Source organism: Otolemur garnettii, unplaced genomic scaffold, assembly GCF_000181295.1.
Source record: "Otolemur garnettii isolate 467f Iridium unplaced genomic scaffold, OtoGar3 scaffold00069, whole genome shotgun sequence".
NCBI classification, from domain to species: Eukaryota; Metazoa; Chordata; class Mammalia; order Primates; family Galagidae; genus Otolemur; species Otolemur garnettii.
Window position 1 is genome coordinate 7,768,442 of NW_003852464.1, and position 18,028 is coordinate 7,786,469.

Genomic DNA, 18,028 nt, shown 5'->3' on the forward strand with positions numbered 1-18,028 from the left:
CCGCGCGCTTCCCGCCCGCCTCCCGCGGGCCCTGCCTCAGGGCTCCGGGCAGCTTTGTTCCTCGCGGCCGTCGTCTCCTCCTCGCCCCGCTGGTGTCCCCAGCCCCGGGCGCTTTGTCTTTCCCCGCTGCCCCCCGCGACTCTCTACCCCCGGCCCTTTGTTTCGCCGCCTTAGGCGCTTTGTCCGACCGGTCGCGCCCCGCGTCCCTTCTCCGTCTCCTCCCCTCCTGTCTTTCCTCCCGTGCCCCTTTGTTGTGCCCCTCTCTTGTCGGCAGTCGAGAGACCTGCCACAGTCCAGGCACCAGATTCCTGCCTTAATTTTTCGTCCATTGTCTTTCTCCTGTGAATCTGTTCTCTTTGGTCCGTGATTACCCCCAGAGGCTTTGTCTTCCCCATCCAGTGGCTTATTCTTTTAGCACTCCCTTCTTTTCCCATCAGCGGTTGATTTATCCACTACCCACGGTGTGTGTCTGCTCAACTGTCTTAGCCCCGGGGACTCCATCTGGTGTTTCACACTCTTCGGTTTGTTGTTGTTTTGTGGGTTTGAACGATGCACGGGATACTTAGTTTCCTCCGCACCCCTTTCTCTCGTGATTTTATGCACGTCCCACGCCTCGCGTGCCTTTCCTCTCGGAATTAAAGCGTCTCTGATTTTCGTAGCTGTCTTTTTGGTCCCGTGGTGGTTTTACTTGGAAACAGTAGCCCTGGAAAAAGATCTGGTGTCTTGGTGGTAATTGCGCCCCCTCCCCTTCAATGGTTTCTGAAGGCCTAGGCCAAGGGCAGCTGTCCTAGCTTTGCATCCAGGTTACCTGGAGATCAGTAGAGGGTATGGTGGGGGCGTTTAGGAGGCACAAGTATTTTTTTTTTTTTTCTTTCCTCCTGATGGTTAAGAGTACCTTCAGATACCCACAGTGGATGTTCATTTGGTGTGTGAGAAGTTGAGTGAATTTGTATATTAAAAATTTGTTTATGTTGGAGTGAATTGCAGCATTTTCCTGAATCTTGATGTGGAGTTATTTTACCAGTAACTCCTGCATCATAAGGAAAAAGAGAAGCATCCTACTTGGGAATTATAGATGTTTTAGTTTTTTAGTAAGTAGTTTACACTCATTTCCTTTTTGCTCTGTAGATGTGTGACAGCCACCACCCTTCTGTCCCAGCTTTGAGGTTGAAGGGAGGAAAGCGCTGAAGACTGCAGTTTCTAGTTGATGGATACTGTTTCTAGGGTCTGCGGATTATGTTAATACAGTTTAAAACCATACATACTGTGTAATATACATAGCATAGCCTTAGTGAGGTTATCTTTAAGATACTTCCTACTGTTGAAGAGTTGTTAACTTGTTCCTATTATTATTATTGTTATGGTAATGGAGTCTGGGGTTTTGCAGGGGGATGGGGTGTGTGAGGTGTGGTGTATTTTAATGCCTTGAGTTATTCTGGTGCTTGAAGCAAGAGGTTTTACGTTTACCAGTATTACTGTGCTGAGTATGTTTTTCAGAAGTTTGTTTTTTCACACTAGTTGATCACTGCTTTTAAAGGTATGTTTTTCCATAAAATCATTTGGAGTGTCATTTCGTTTACCACTGATGTTCTACATAAAGTGTTACTGATAAGAGGATATATAAGATCTACCCTAAGGAATGTTCAGTAGAAAGTCTTTTTTTGTTATTCATTGTGGCTGTAATTAGAATTATTTTGAATTTTAATTAATGGAAAACCATAGTTTCATGATTGATACATGAACTTTTTGTGAAAATGTGCAGTCTGGGTTCCATGAGTGGGTTTTACTAATAATCATTATTTGTCTTCCTTTAATCTCAAGGTAAAATCTTGAGCACGCTGGTTCTCTCTGGAAGCAAATTGTAAATACTGTGTAGTAATGGAAGATATTTGGCTCTGACTTAAGCATTTAAGAATGATCATGCAGACTTGTAAAACACATCTATAATTTGAGTTGTGTTTTTTTGGTTTCTAAATCATGTAAGACCAAATAAAACAATACCTTTAAATTATAACAAATGGTAGCATATTTAGAATCTGCAGGATGAATTGTGCTGGGAAACTAGCATTCTGAATATTGACTGTTAAAACTTCTAATTTTTAATCTATGTATACATACTGTAAAGAAAAGAATTTAAGAGTGTCACTTCCAGTATTTTTAGATGTTATAATATATGCTTGTAAGTATTGATTTTACGCAGCTAGCTTTGTTAGAAAGTTACCTGTTGCCTTATACCAATAGATTTCTATTACTGTCTTTTAAGAGGGTATGATAAAAATTGCTTTGGGAAAAAGGCCATTTTTGCCAGATGTAATTTGTTAAATAATCTTTGGCATTCTAAATGGGCAAGAAATTAGGGAAAAAATGTTTTGTTTGACAGTTCTTACAGATCTTAATTCTGGTGTTCAATCATTTTTAGAAATTAAGTCATAAGACTTGGCTCTAAAGCATTATTTTGCATTCTGCATCCTCCTCATATTGAATTTCATGTTATTTCAACTGGGGGCAGTATTTTCTCATGGATTGACTAAAAGTTGTTATTTTTGGCATTTGACTTTGTGATTATTTCCAAGTTACTCTACTTCCCCTGGGCCAGTTTCCTAACTGTAGTAAAATGGGAATTGAAATAATTTGCCATTTCTGCATAGGATTGCTGCGCTTTAAGATTTGCAGAGAGCTTCCTTGGATGAAAGGTGTGGCTAAGATCTAGGAATTGTTACTAAAATAAAGCTAATGTGAAGTAGACCATATTTTATAGGAAATCAAGTAGGAGGTTTTGAACTAAGTTCTTGGCAAGTCTCAGTAGTGATAGTAGGATAAAAAAATATGTATTATAGTTTGAGTAATAAAACATTTTTTCCCTATAAATTTACAGGGAGACAGACAAGTCAAACAAATTACAGGGTGTTGTCTAAGAGACTGAAGAGCTGTCAAATTCAAATATAATAACACATTGTAAAATTATCAGATGCCTTTCCTCTATTGATTTGTTTTCTGCATGTAGTAATACTAAAAAATGATAGTGTGACATATTTTCACTGGACTCTAAGGCAAGTCTGTTGATAGAAATGCTTAGTTTTAAATATGCCTTGTATATAATTGTTTGTCATTTTTGCTTTTAAGAATATTTTCTAACAACCAGGACTATTAATTTCAGACTTCTGGCCTTATGGACATGTTTTGTGTTTGGGGGACACTATATAGGTATATAACTGAACAAATAAAATCTTTTTGCTTCTCTATTCTGGGTAGGTGATATCATGTTCATTCTGGTTCCCCAAGCCTGGATTCTTATTCCTCTCTCATCAACTTTTATCATTTAATCACTAAAAACTGATAATTTTTCCTCGTAAAATACTCTTGAATCTGTCTTCTTCATCTTCACTGGTACAGTTTAGGGATTTTTTTTTTTTAATCATTTCTTACCTGGATGACTGCAGACATATTGACAGCATCTTTCTGCATCTAGACTCACCTCCTTTATCCAGCTCCACATAGTTGCAGTGCAGTTTTTCTAAAGAGCAAACCTGATCACTTTACTCTTTAGTCTAAAAACCTTTCAATGGCTCCCTCTAGCAGCTTTCATTGAGAGGCAGCAGAGTAGAGGATTCTGAGCTCACATTCACCTTTAATCTGAACTGGGTTCCAATTCTGTCTTTGCAATTTGAAACCTCTATGACATTCACATGTTACCCTCTCCATCAACTGCAAGGTAATTATTCCTAACTCAAAGTGTTATGACGATTCAGAGATAATTTGTGAAAGCATTTAGAATTCCTGGTACATAGCAAGTGCTCAAAAATGTTAACTCATGTAGCATATAGAGTCTTCCATAATTATTTCATTTATCTCTTCTCTAGCTGAATTGTTTATACTTTTCTTCCACTTCATAATCAGTGTTCCAGTCATATTTAAGAAATTGTTCCCTGTGTGGGCCTTGGCAGTTTAATGTCTTCTTCTGCATGAACAGTACAGGTCCTTAGTAGGTTATTATTCACTGCTAAAGCCAGGGAATATTTTAACAGATCCACAAGGCTTCCTGCCCCCCCCCCCATGGTAGACCACAGTAGACTGGTACCAGTTCCTGGCCTGTACAGCATCCCTGCCTGAACTCTACCTCCTGTCTCATCTCCCATACCTGTACTTCCTCCTGTACTTCCTCCACTCCTCACCCCTGTGTGGAAAATTTATCTTTTTTTTTTTTTTTTTTTTGAGACAGAGCCTCAAGCTGTCCCCCTGGGTAGAGTGCCATGGCATTACAGCTCACAGCAACCTCCAACTCCCGGGCTCAAGCGAGTCTCCTGCCTCCGCCTCCCAAGTAGCTGGGACCACAGGCGCCCGCCACAACGCCCGACTATTTTTTGGTTGCAGCCGTCATTGTTGTTTGGCGGGTCCGGGCTGGGGATTCGAACCCGCCACCTTAGGTGTACGTGGCTGGCGCCTTAGCCGGTTGAGCTATAGGCGCCGAGCCTGGAAAATTTATCTTCCATGAACTCTATGAAACAGATCACCAGTGCCAAAAAGGTTGGAGGAACATTGTCCTAGGTTAGGTTTCTTGCCCTTGCTATGTTATTTGCTATTGAATACTATGTATAATTCTCTTGCAAGTATGATACTAAATTGTAATTATCTATCACAAGAGAATGTTGTTAATTACTTGGTGGCAGGTATCACTTAGATACTTCTTTTCTTTTTCTTTTTCTTTTCTTTTTTTGAAACATAGTCTCAGTCTGTTCCTCTGGGAAGAGTGTGCAGTGGTGTCCTCATAGCTCACTACAGATTTGAACTCTTGGGCTCCGGTGATCATATGATCCTCCTGCCTCAGCCTGGCAGAGTGCTAGGGCTGTAAGCTCAAACCACCTCACCTAACCTCATTTATATTCTCATACTAAGAAGAGTACCTAGCTCATGATAGAGACTCAACAAAAAGAATTTTTGAACAAAGGACTCATAGTAGTTTGAAACCTTGTTGCACTGTGGTTCATGTTGGCAGATTTTATATGTTGCATGTATATAAAATTTTGTATTTGACTTTGATTCTATAGGGAGTAACTGCTGAAGTCCCCACAAGAGTTGCTATTTTTAACCACAGGCAGTCTCATAATCCGAGAACAACATTCCAGCAAGACTTTTCACCAAAACATTTTCAGCAAAAAAATTTTTTTGATTGTTAGAATATACTATATTGTTTGTGCAAAACTGACAAGCTTAAATTTCACATTTTGTTTTCTATATGACTGGCTCTCAAGAGTATCATAAATAAAGTTCCATTATTTTTAAGTGTAAGTTCCTAGATGCATAGGGTATATGCATTAAACACTATAGAATGCTTTTTTGGGGATTCATGCCATAGAACTAAAATAATAAATTGATAACCTATAGGGACACTAAAGTCTTGTGGACAGATTACTTATAGGTAATTTAAGCTTTAGGTTCTGCCTCTATAAAATAGGGAATAATTTACTTGTATTTTATCTGCCAGGCATATTATGACTATCAAATAAGGTAAAATATCAAGTAAGGTAAAATCTGCAAGATTATAATTATAAAAGTCAAGTGAAACAGTGTATGTGTGAGTTGTAAATAGTAAAGCTGTCTATACAGATATTGTAATTAACGGTAACTGTTTCTTCTGGTAACCTTTCACTGTCAGGGTTCTAAGTGGACTTTTTATACTTTAGCTTGTGATTTGTGGGTAATGTTTTAGGAAGGCAGCAGTGTATTCAGCACAAAGGACCACAACCCTTGAAATATGTGCTTTGGCATTTTGAGCCACATATTTGGTAAATTACTGCTTGACCATGCATGTTGTCATTGAGTCACCCACAACTTTTTGGGGTCCACTCACTGCATTCTCCTCTGCTTGGGCAGCTGTAACAATGTGAGAATGTTGCACGCCCAGCTACTCGCACTCAGACACCCTGCCCACAGTTGTGGATGCCTCTCAGCCCTTGGCACGACATCATGGTGTTACTTATGCCTCATTAGGCCTTGCTTCTGCTTCAGGGAATGAAATGCTATACTAATGGTCTAAAAGGGCTAATATGTTAAAGCTTAACATGAGTGGGGGCAAGCGTCAGAGACACTATAAGTCAGGGGTCCTCAAACTTTTTAAATAGGGGGCCAGTTCACTGTCCCTCAGACCGTTGGAGAGCCAGACTGTGGGCCCTGGGATGAGTCGGCTGTTAAGCAGGACAGGCAGCGGCGGCAAAAATACCTGGCGGGCCGTAGTTTGAGGATGCCTGCTAAGTGGTAGTAATGACCTATATGTATACATAATTTGTGTAATTTTATTGTGTTGAGACAGTGTGTAGTGGTAAGCATGATAGCTTTTTAGTTAAATTGGTGAGGTTTGTAGCAGTATTGGGAGTACTTATGTACGATTTCAAGGTTATGAAAAAGAAGAGAGAGCAGCCAGGTGCAGTGGCTTTCACCCATGATTCTAGCATTCGGGAAGATTGGGGATCCTTTTAGCTCAGGAGGTGGAGACTAGCCTGAGCAAGAGCGAGACCCTGTCTCTCGTGCAAATAGAAGATATTACTCAGATGTTATGGCTGGCACCTATAGTCCCAGCTCCTTGAGACAGGAGGATCACTTGAACCCAGCAGTTTGAGGTTGCTATGAGCTAGGCTGATGCCATGGCACTCTAGCCTGAGCAACAGAGTGAGACTGTGTCTCAGAAAGAAAAAAAAAAAAGAAAAGAAAACTGCCCCTTAGGCAGCCTTGCAAAATCCTTGCAGTGAAAGCTGCACCTGTTGGATGTGAGGTGGAATACACTAGACAATCAAGTTGACCTTTGCTTTTTAATTCCCCTCTGACTATTCTTTTCCTGTATTTAGTAGTCTTAACTTCACTTTAGAATTAAGTTTATTTGTGCATTGTTAATTAGAGAATTATGAGTAACAGTAATTTCTCATAAAAAGTTTATGACCGAGTGCGGTGGTTCACACCTGTAATCCTAGCACTGTAGGTGGCTGAGGATGGTGGATTGCCTGAGCTCACCAGTGGAGACCAGCCTGAGCCAGAGCGAGACCCCCATTTCTAAAAATAGCTGGGTGTTGTGGTGGGCACCTATAGTCTCAGCTGCTTGGAAGGCTGAGACAAGAGAATTGCTTGAGCCAAAGAGTTTGAGGTTGCTGTAAGCTGTGATGCCACCACACCCTACTGAGGGTGACAAAGTGAGACTCTGTCTGAAAAAAAAAAAGTTTAACCAGAAAAATTATCACTCTATAAAACTGATTTTTTATAAGTTTGATAAAGATTGTGTTATAGAAGGGCAACATTGACTTAGGAAATATAAAACTAATGTTATAGTTTTTTTTCTTAAACATTTTGAACAGCTCTTTTTGGACATAGCCTAATTTGCTCCAGAACATAACTAGCTTTAGATTGGTTTGCATAACTGGAACAAAGTTTTGTAGACCCTTTTTCCTTATTTTGCTAGTGTACTTCTTTTTGGAGACAAGGTCTCACTCTGTCATTCTGGCTGGGGTGCAGTGGCACAATCATAGCTTACTCATGGGCTCAAGTGATCTTCCTGCCTCAGCCTTATGAGTAACTGGGACTATGAATGCATGCTACCATGCCCAGCTTATTTGAAAAAATTTTTCGTAGAGTCAAAATCTTGCTCTGATGTCCAAGCTGGTCTTAAACTCTTGGCTTCAATTAGTGGCCTGTGGCCTTGAACTCTGACTTTCCAAATTGCTTAGATTACACTTGGCCCTAGCATACTTTTCTATATCTTTTTTTTTCTTGGTTTGTGAGAATATTTTTCATGCCAAAAATTATGTAGTTAAAAAATATCTTACATACCAACTGGAATAAGGTAAGAGAAATGGTGTAGTGAATCTCATAATTTAGTGGAAAGTATACAGATAATTAGGAAATTCTAAGTGGTATAACAGATGTGGTAAAAAGGTGGAAGTTGATAGGGAGTGGTGGGAAATTAAACTGGTAAAGTAGGTGGAAGTCTTGTGGCGGACCTTGAATACTAAGGTAAGTTGTTGTTGTTTTTGGTTTGTTTGTGTTTTGAGACAGGGTCTCAAGGTGTCACCCTGGGTAGAGAGCTGTGGCATCACAGCTCAAAGCAACCTCAAACTCTTGGGCTTAAGCGATTGTCTTGCCTCAGCCTCCCAAGTAGCTGGGACTACAGGCACCTGCCACAATGCCCAGCTATTTTTTGTTGTAGTTGTCATTGTTGTTTAGCTGGCCTGGGCTGGATTCAAACCTGCCAGTTCCGGTGTATGTGGCGCCTTAGCCGCTTGAGCTACTGGCGCTGAGCCCAAGGTAGTAAGTATTTGAATATTAATCATGGATGCAGAGGGTAGAGGTATAGAGCATTGATGAGGAAAGGCTGGGTGTGAACAGTGTAAAATGAATTGCTCTGTGATCAAGCTGTGATCTTGGTAGTGGGCCTAGGAATGGATAGATGAAATAACTCTTTTCGAGGCAGAGTGATATAGGGCTCTTTGGAATAATTGTGCTGTCTATTAAAATAGGTTTGTGGTTATGAGCATGTCAGTTAATCTGAGTCTTGCCCTTTATCTAAAAAATGGTAGAGAATAGTACTTCATGATATTGATTAAATGAAATCAGGCATTTAAAATTCCTAGCTTAGTTTTAGGACTATTTGGTGCTCAATAAATAGGCTCTCCTTCCCTCCTTTTCTGAAGTGTAGAATATAAAGGATAAGATGGGGGTTGAGCACACCTTTACCAACAGGTAAAGTGGAGGAAAAAATCTGAACAATTGAGATCTGGGTGATGTAGTAATTAGAAAAGGAAAAGTCTGAGTGAGGCAAACAGGTGTAAGAACCTACTTAACCAAGTGTTATGTTTAGGCCAGGTGGAGTGGTTCACACCTTTAATCCTAGCACTCTGGGAGGCTGAGGCAGGAGGATTGCCTGAGCTCAGGAGTTTGGCATCAGCCTGAGCAAGTCTCTATTGACAAAATAGAAAAATTAGCTGGTTGTTGTGGAGGGCACTTTGAGTCCCAGCTACTCAGGAGGGACAATCCTGGTGAGGCAAGAGGATTGCTCAAGCGCAAGAGTATTAGGTTGCTATGAGCTGTGACACCATAGCACCCTACCTGGGGTGACAGAGTGAGACTGTGTCTCAAAAAAGAAATACCCCAGAGCATTGTTTATTTTATGTTATTAATGTTGAATGCTTATTTTTGCTTACCTCTGCTGTTGCACTTAGCATTTTCTGCTATTAATATATAAGTTTATCTGTATTGATTATGTGTCTGATCTGTCAGTGAGCTTCCTAAGGACAGGAGTGGTGTTTTACTTATCTTGCCTAGTTATGGAGCACCTACCATCTGCCAGAATGTTACTTGCAGGATGAATATGACTTGAACTGATTTAATAATATGTAACACTTGCCGCTAGGTGGCACTTAGTTAAAGTGATAAGGCCTGACTTTCAGCATAGATTAGTTTCTCTACCTAAACTCACATAGAAACTGACTCCCTTGATTGCATTCACTTTTCTATATTATGCTTTTAAAAATGGGATATTAAACATATGTCAAATAGAAAACTCACTCAGAGTGTTAAGAAATGGAAAAGTGTGGTGCATTAGAATATGTCCTATGGAAAGAACCTGAAGGCAGGCACAAAGAAATTCTCAAGTGAACAAATTCCCCAACTCTGTAATGTGCTTTAAGTGGATCCTGTTGGTTTGATTATAGACAGTGTATTTTGTTGTTTAGACTGTGTAGATTGCTTTAAAGGAGAATATTTTGGGAATTTATTTCTTAGAGGATTTGAAGGAAAACGATGGTCTATACTGATGCTTTGCTAGGATTTTGTGTTCTCATTTATACTGTACTTGCCCTGTTGAGGAGTAACATACCACAGAATGGTGTGTACATCCTGTGTGACATTTATATATATATTTATTTTAATCCACTAGATTTAAGAAGACCTTACCAATCATATGTTCTAAAGTATCTGCTCATGTAAATGTAGGCACAGACAGGTTAGATACTTTACAGTTGGCCACTAACTGAGCCACATTCATTGACTGAGCTAGCTCCTGGTTTGTTTTGGATCAGGGAGGGGGCTTATGTTGGTCTTTTTGCTATTTATGCTATTCAGTATCTTTTAATGTCACATGCATTAAAAACAATAGTCCTTTTGCCTATTGCATGTAGTCTTGGAGGAAGAATGCAAACCCCTCAGCTCTTGAGCCCTGTTGGTAGAGTGCTGTTGCCACTGTTGCTGCATAAATACTCAGTTTTGAGGCTCTTTGTTTTTTCCTCCTTTGCTGTTTTCCTGTTCTTGATGTTGCATATGATCTTTATCTTTTGTTGCTAACTGGCCAGCTTGGAGTATTCAGAGGAACATAGTTGTCCTCACTACACACCTCCTCACCATTCTGCTTTAGTTGCTCCTGCTCAGCTGGTTGATGCATTTACCCCTGACTCTCTCCAGTCTATGCCTCTTGTTTTCTAGCTCCTTAGTTCTGCCATCTGTACTAAATTGTAGCTGGCTGTTTCTAGAGCCTCTGGAAGAGAAGATAGAAAGACAGAGAGTGAGAAGGAAGTCTGTCATGTAGGGAAGAGTGACCCACACCTATAGAGAAAGATGATGGGGTTTGAACCTGATGATATACATGCATCAGGTATACACATACATTTCTAGTGTATGTGGCAAGGCGATACTACTGTCTGCTATGGAATTCATTAAATTGGTTGTATCTGTCATTCATGCTTATTTATTTGTCAAGGAAGTGAATTAAATCTATTTCAGCATTCCAAATTACTAGTATTTGGTAATTAACGTAAGTTTATAATAATAATAAGCGTCATTATTTGGTTAAATGGATAGTACTGAATTAGTAGGAGTTCCTGCTTCACTGTTAAAATGTTTAAAAACAAACCTAGGGCTTGGTGCCTGTGGCTCAAGTGGCTAAGGCGCCAGTCACATAAACCTAAGGTGGCGGGTTCGAATCCATCCCGGCTCGCCAAACAACAATGATGGCTGCAACCAAAAAAAAAATAGCCAGGCATTGTGGCAGGCTCCTGTGGTCCCAGCTACTTGGGAGGCGGAGGCAGGAGACTCGCCTGAGCCCAGGAGTTGGAGGTTTCTGTGAGCTGTGATGCCACAACACTCTACCTAGGGGGACAGCTTAAGGCTCTGTTTCCAAAAAAAAAAAAAAAAAAAACAAACCTGGATAGCTGTAGCTTTCAAAGCTTATTTTATTATTATTGGTAAGTAAGGTATAAGCCATTCTTTGTCCTGGCCTTCCCCTACTTTATTCCTTGTGGTGAGTACAGTTTGCACTCAGGATTTAGTGATACATCATTAACTTAAACTTACAGTTTCTTAGCTATAACTCCTGGAAATTGTCAGTTGGTAAATGAAATACCTTTTAAATTACAATAAAATTTAAACTTAAATTTACATGGTAGTTTAGGTGTGTAGTCGATTTATATTTTCATTTAATTTTTACCTTGTTTTCAGTGTTTCCAGAAAGTGACTAGTTTGATGTGGAAAGTTTTCTTAAAGATTAATGCCACATATGTATACACGTCTTGATTATTATTATTCTTTTTGAGACAGAGCCTCAAGCTGTCCCCCTGGGTAGAGTGCTGTGGCATCACAGCTCACAGCAACTTCCAACTTCTGGGCTCAAGCGAGTCTCCTGCCTCTGCCTCCCAAGTAGCTGGGACCATAGGCGCCTGCCACAACGCCTGGCTATTTTTTTTTTTTTTTTGGTTGCAGCCATTATTGTTGTTTGGTGGGCCCAGGCTGGATTGGAACCCACCACCTTAGGTATATGTGGCTGGTGCCTTAGCCACTTAAGCCATAGGTGCTGAGCCGATTATTTTGTTTATTTTGAAAAATACAACAAATTCAGAAGTTATTTGAGTGTATCATGTAAAGTGAGCCACTGTAGTCTTATACCAGGAAATAATGTTAACAATTGGGAGTACAAGACTGCTCAGTGGCTCTCGCCTGTAATCCTAGCGCTGTGGGAGGCCGAGGTGGGTGGATTGCTTGTGCTCAGGAGCTCACCACGGCAGTCAACCCCAGAGTGGCACGCAACCCCAAGAAAATACAGCATTTGAGGGATGGGAAACCTGCCTATTTGGAGGGCCAACTACTGGTCTTGAGTATGCATGGATTTTGGTATATTCAGGAATGGGGGGTTGGGATCCGGGAACCAGTCTGCTGTGGATATCAGGCATGACTGTATATTTAATTTTTTAAGATAGAATTTCGAGCATTCTATTACATATTAAAGATGTCAACAGTTTTGCAAACATAATATTTAAAGAAATCAGGAAACTCACATTTTGTTGAATATCTACTATGCAGTCCTCATAATCTACATTCTGAGAGAGGTAGAATCTCCAGTTTATAGATAAGTATGATGGTCACGGATTTATTAAAGTTCACACTTACTTTATTTATTTTTTTAAGTGGAGTCTCTCTTGCCCTAGGCTAGAGTGCCATGGTGTCAGCATAGACCTCAGCAACCTCACATTCCTGGGTTCAGGCCTACTCCTGCCTCAGCCTCCTGAGAAGCTGGGACTACAGGTGCTCACCACCATGCCCAGCTAATTTTTCTATTTTTTAGTAGAGACAGGAGTCTGGTCTCACTCTTGCTCAAGCTGGTCTCAGACTTCTGGGTGCAAGCAATTTACCCACCTTGGCCTCCCAGAGTGCTAGGATTATAAGTGTGAGCTACTCCTCTGGCCTGTTACAGGATCTTTTTAACTTTTCTTCAATTCTGTGCTTGTTTTCAAGAAAGCTGCTTGAGGGATCCTGTTAGGATCTTGCAGGGGCTACCCATCTCAAAATAAAAGCTATGTGTAACTTCTTCCTTTAAGACCTTGTCCATTATTCTGGACCATCATTTTATCTTTGACTTCATATATTACTGTTCCTGCTTCTTACTATGCTCCATCCAGGCAGGTGTTGTCCTTTTGCCTGGAATTCTGTTCTCCCACATACCCATGGGGATCTCTCCCTCCCTTGGAATCTTTCTCAGATGTCACCTGGGGAGGCCCTCCCTGACAATCTTGTCTGCTTTTGATCCCTGATTCTATATTCCTTCCCTGTTTCATTTTTCACAATTCCGTGTATCACTTTATAACATAGTATTTTAATTGCTTTTTAAATTTTATCTTCCCCAGTAGAATAGAGTACTTGGTACATAGTAGGTACTCAGTAATTATTTGATGAATAACGTGCTCTAATATCACTTGTTGAATTCTCTTTTACCACTGTAGGCTGTAAAGTTTTAATGGTATGAATTCAGATTTATCTAGTTTTTTTTGAGACAGAATCTCACTCTGTTGCCTTGAGGCTGAGTGCTGTGGTGTCGTCATAGCTTACAGCAACCTCAAATTCTTGGGCTGAAGAGATCTTCATGCCTCAGCTTCCTAAGTAGCTGGGACTGTAGGTCCAGCCACAACGGACCTACTGATTTTTCTATTTTTAGTAGAGATGAGGTCTCACTCTTGCTCAGATTGGTCGTGATCTCCTGAGCTCAAGCAATCTGCCTGCCTCAGCCTCTCAGAGTGTTAGGATTACAAGAGTGAGCCATTGTGCCTGGCCTTATCTCATGTGTTTATATATAATCTGTTATCTGAAAGTAGTGTTCAGTAGCCAGGAGCTCTTTGGTTACAGGGAGACCTTGCCATAGTCTAGGTAGGCAGATGGTATTATCCTTTAACAGAAACTTAGATAAGTTAACCTGCTTGTTGGTGGGAGAGTTGGAATTCAGACCCATGTCTCTGGATTCAAACTCCATTGCCATTTTGTCGGATGAACATGTGCTAGTGATAGGATAACTTGGTATATGATGATGCTACTGGGTATCCCTTTTCCACACATGTGCTTAATTCAGAGACGTGATGATACATGATTGGCTCTGCTTTCTAACTTTATTTTATTTATTTATTTTTTTTGAGACACAATCTCACTTTGTCACCCTTGGTAGAGTGCTATGGTGTCTTAGCTCACAGCAACCTCAAACTCTTGGGCTCAAGCGATCCTCTTGCCACAGCCTCCCAAGTAGCTGGGACTACAGGTGCCTGGCTATTTTTTTTTTTTTTTGGTGGGTTTAGCAGGCCCTGGCTGGATTTGATCCCACCAGCCCCAGAGCATGTGGCTGGCACCCTAACTACTGAACTACGGGTGCCCAGCCTCTGCCTCCTAACTTTAGTGCAAATAGATAATAGATCAAAGGCAGGAGGGTAAAGTTGAACAGGGGGTTAGTTTATGTGAGATTTTTTTACTCTGTGTTTGAATTGATTTTGGAAGAACGGTTTATGGAAAGAACACAGGCTGGTCATCACCAGACACATTCTTTTCACTACTCATTAATTTGGTGCTATCTCTTCTTCACTTTTTTTTCAGTGTAAATGATATCTCGACATGCCAGGAAGCTTAGAAAATGATGCTAACATCATATAAATGAAAGGTATTAAGGATGGTTCAAAGGCTGGGTGTGGTGGCTCATGCCTGTAACCCTAACACTCTGGGAGGCAGGGGCTGAGGCTTACAGTTGCAGTGCACTACCATGATGACACCACTGCACTTCTAGCCAGGGTGACAGACAGTGTCTCAAAAAAAAAAAGACTCAAGATTCTAGACACTGTTCATTCTTTCTATTATAATTTTATGTAAAACTCTTCTATAAATGTCACTTAAAAATCTTTGCTATCAAACTTTGTTGTTTTTCTAACTAAGCAGCTGTGGATGTGGCTTAAAAACTGATGAGTATCTACAATGATGAGCCTTTATGGAGCAATGAAAGGCTGCTTACAAATTGTAGCCAGAGTTGCAATGAATTCTGTGTTTGTTATTTGTAAATCCCTAAGGGTGAATTGCTTTTTGATTGGTGGGGTGGTGAGTTAGGATGGTACAAACCCAGTGTTTCTATTCTGGTAATCTTTCCTTCTTAAGACTTTGAAGGAATTTGGAATATTTGTGCTTGACTGTTTTCAGAGTTCTTCCTCTAAACATATTATTTAGATAATGTGTAAAGGGAAATTATAAGTTTAAGATGTTTTGTAAACATGGCTTTGTCATATTTTTCTTCATGGGAACGTAGTGTGTGTTGTGTACTCCATGGTACTCTTCATAGGAACGTAGTGTGTGTTGTGTAGGCTTACTCCATGGTACTCTTCATAGGAACGTAGTGTGTGTTGTGTATTGGCTCTTATGGATTATGCTTTAACTACATCTACTGTTTAACGCTATAAATGTTGAGTTACTTGGAGCTAAATATTTTCTACTTGGTCGTTTTAGGCACAGTGGTATACTCACTTTTACTTCCAAAAAATATGATTTTAGTATGTTATTGAGACCAATAATTAACTATAATTATTAAAAATAGTTTTACTGAGATATTAAAGAGATCACCTGGAGTTGACCTACAGCAAATAAGGGAGCTGTGGTATTTTTTATCAGAATAACTAGGAGATAAATTTCTCAAAAGAATATTAAAAAGGGTGGCACCTGTGGCTCAAAAGGGTAGGGTGCCGGCCCCATATGCCAGAGGTGGAAGGTTCAACCCCAGCCTGGGCTGGAAAAAAAAAAAAAGAAAAGAAAAGAAAGAAAGAAAAAATATTTATGTAAGGAAAAAGAAGCTGGGCAGGGTGACTAACACCTGTAATCCTAGCTCTCTGGGAGGCCGAGGTGGGTGGATTGCTTGAGCTCAGGAATTCAAGACCAGCGTGAGCAAGAGGGAGACCCCATCTCTGCTAAAAATAGAAAAATTAGCTGGGCATTGTGGTAGTTATCCGTAGTCCCAGCTGCTTGGGAGGCTGAGGCAAAAGGATCCCTTTAGCCCAGAAATTTGATTTGATGTTGCTGTGAGCTAGGCTTATTCCATGGTACTCTATCTAGCCTGGGGCAACAGAATGAGACTCTGTCTCAAAAAAAAGGGAAGAAGAAGAAGAAAAAAAGGACAGAAAGAAACAAAGGGTAAAATACCAATAGTTGAATTAAATGAGGATCTTTAACCTCTAGCCTCCCCCTAAAGTAACCACTGATGTGCAGGATTATCATCAGTATTTCTGGTGTCAAAGTATGTATCTGTAAATCTCTCAACTATTTATATGTTTAAATCATCATAATAGAGTCATTTTCTTTTCAAAGGCAATGCTCAATATGCCTCCTGATCAAAAACTGTTGACTATTGGAGATATTAAAAAAAAAAATACAGGTTGAAGGTACTGTTTAAAATTTGCTGCTGCTTTAAATTTTTGTTTTTAATTTGTTAAATTTAGTCTCATTCTTTCTAGTGGGTTTGAACTTTGACAATAACATCTGTTCTTTTGTGTGGGACATGTTTTCAGGAGGAGTTTTATGCACGTGAAAAGTAACAATTTTTGTGAATTGTAGTTATTATTCACAGTCACTGTTAGATATGAAAGCATTCCCAGTGAGTTACTTCTGATTCATAACCAAATTTTAGCAGAACAGATGTAGACTTCCAGTGGAATAATTAGCCCCCAAATATTAGGAGGTTAGAGATCCCTTTGTGTAACATTTAACTATAATTTCTTGGCCAGCTTATATGAATAATTAAAGTTCTGAGGCAGTTCAAATTTCACTTCTTCTCTTGGGATTTCCCATTTGTCATAGATAGCTGTAATCACTAGGGAAGTAGAAATATTTCTAGCAAACAGATGGCTTTCCTAGCACTCAGTGCTTCCTGAGGTTCATGTTTATGTTGGATGATTTCCTAATCACACCAACTCATTATACTTTAGAAAGATCACACCTGGTAACAGAATATGGTGTAGATATTAAAATAACTTAGTGAACTTGAGATCTTCCAAAAGTTGGAAATATGTGTAGTTCCCACACGTCCGGGAAAGGTAGTCTGTTCCAAGGAGAGGAATAGCTTTCGTGGCTACTCTCCTTATCACAGTCCCGGGATGTTCTTTCTGCCTCAGCTGTCCTTGCAGGAATTCTGTAGCTACTTCTCCTACTCCTTGATCTTTATTAGCTCTGTCATCAATGTACAGTTTTCATTTCTGCTTAGTAAGATGACTACCTCATCCACTGCTTTGAGGCATAGGTAGATTTTTGTTAGGGTTAAGGATAAATTCCTGTTGTGTATAAGACTTTCGGAGAAAACAGTAATGCTGATCTTACATTTATAAAATCACATCTTTTTTCCCCCAGCTCTATAGTGATGCTTTTGTGGACATTTCACATTCCTTTTTTTAAAGTTTCTATTTTCCTTCTCTCATTGGAAATTAAAACACACACATTGGGAGTTTGCATGTATATTTATGAGACTAAAATTTTAGAAATTGTTATTAAGATTCTGAAAGTTTTGTATGCTATATTTATTTCTTGATACTTAAACAATCAAGTCAGCTTTTTGGGAGTCATTTCTTTTTCTTTTTCTTTTTTTTTAAGAGTTGGGGGTCTTGCTATGGTGCCCAGGCTGGTCTCAAACTCTGGGCTCAAGTAATTCTTTTAAGCCTCCTGAGTAGCTGGGACTGGGACTATGGCTCACACTTCTGTTCCCAACTTGGAAATAATTTCTTTTTTTGTTTGCAGTTTTTGGCCAGGGCTGGGTTTAAACTCGCCACCTCTGGCATGTGGGGCCGGCACCCTACTCCTTTGAGCCACAGGTGCCACCCCTGGAAGTAATTTCTTAATGACATTTAAAAGGAACCAGTGACATGTTGAGATATGTAAAGACAGGTTGCCTTTTGGGACCATAAAGGGGCTTTATTTCTTTAATACAGGGTGTCAATAAAGTTTGTGTGCAATTTACGGGATTAAACTACTTGACATTGCATATGAATTTTATGTCCACCTGTGTAACAAGTTGGGGCAAGTCGTAAGACGAACAGAGTCATAGAGCTATTAAAAATTTGTCAAGAAGATAAAAAAATTCTGGTGCTTTTACACATTTTGCCGGGGGCATTGGTTGTGATGAGATAGTACTGGAATAAAAGCCACAGCAGATGAGTTGAGTAAATGTTGAAGAAGTTTTTGGTTCTGAACATGCTGAGTGTGAGGTTCTTTTTTTTTTTTTTTT

At 39.9% G+C, this 18,028-nt stretch overlaps 1 protein-coding gene across 1 annotated transcript in view; it reads left to right on the forward strand.

The window, feature by feature from the left end:
* The window catches only part of RBPJ (recombination signal binding protein for immunoglobulin kappa J region), an 89,033-nt gene that overhangs the window by 514 nt on the left and 70,491 nt on the right, over nt 1-18,028 (forward strand). The window lies entirely within an intron of this gene.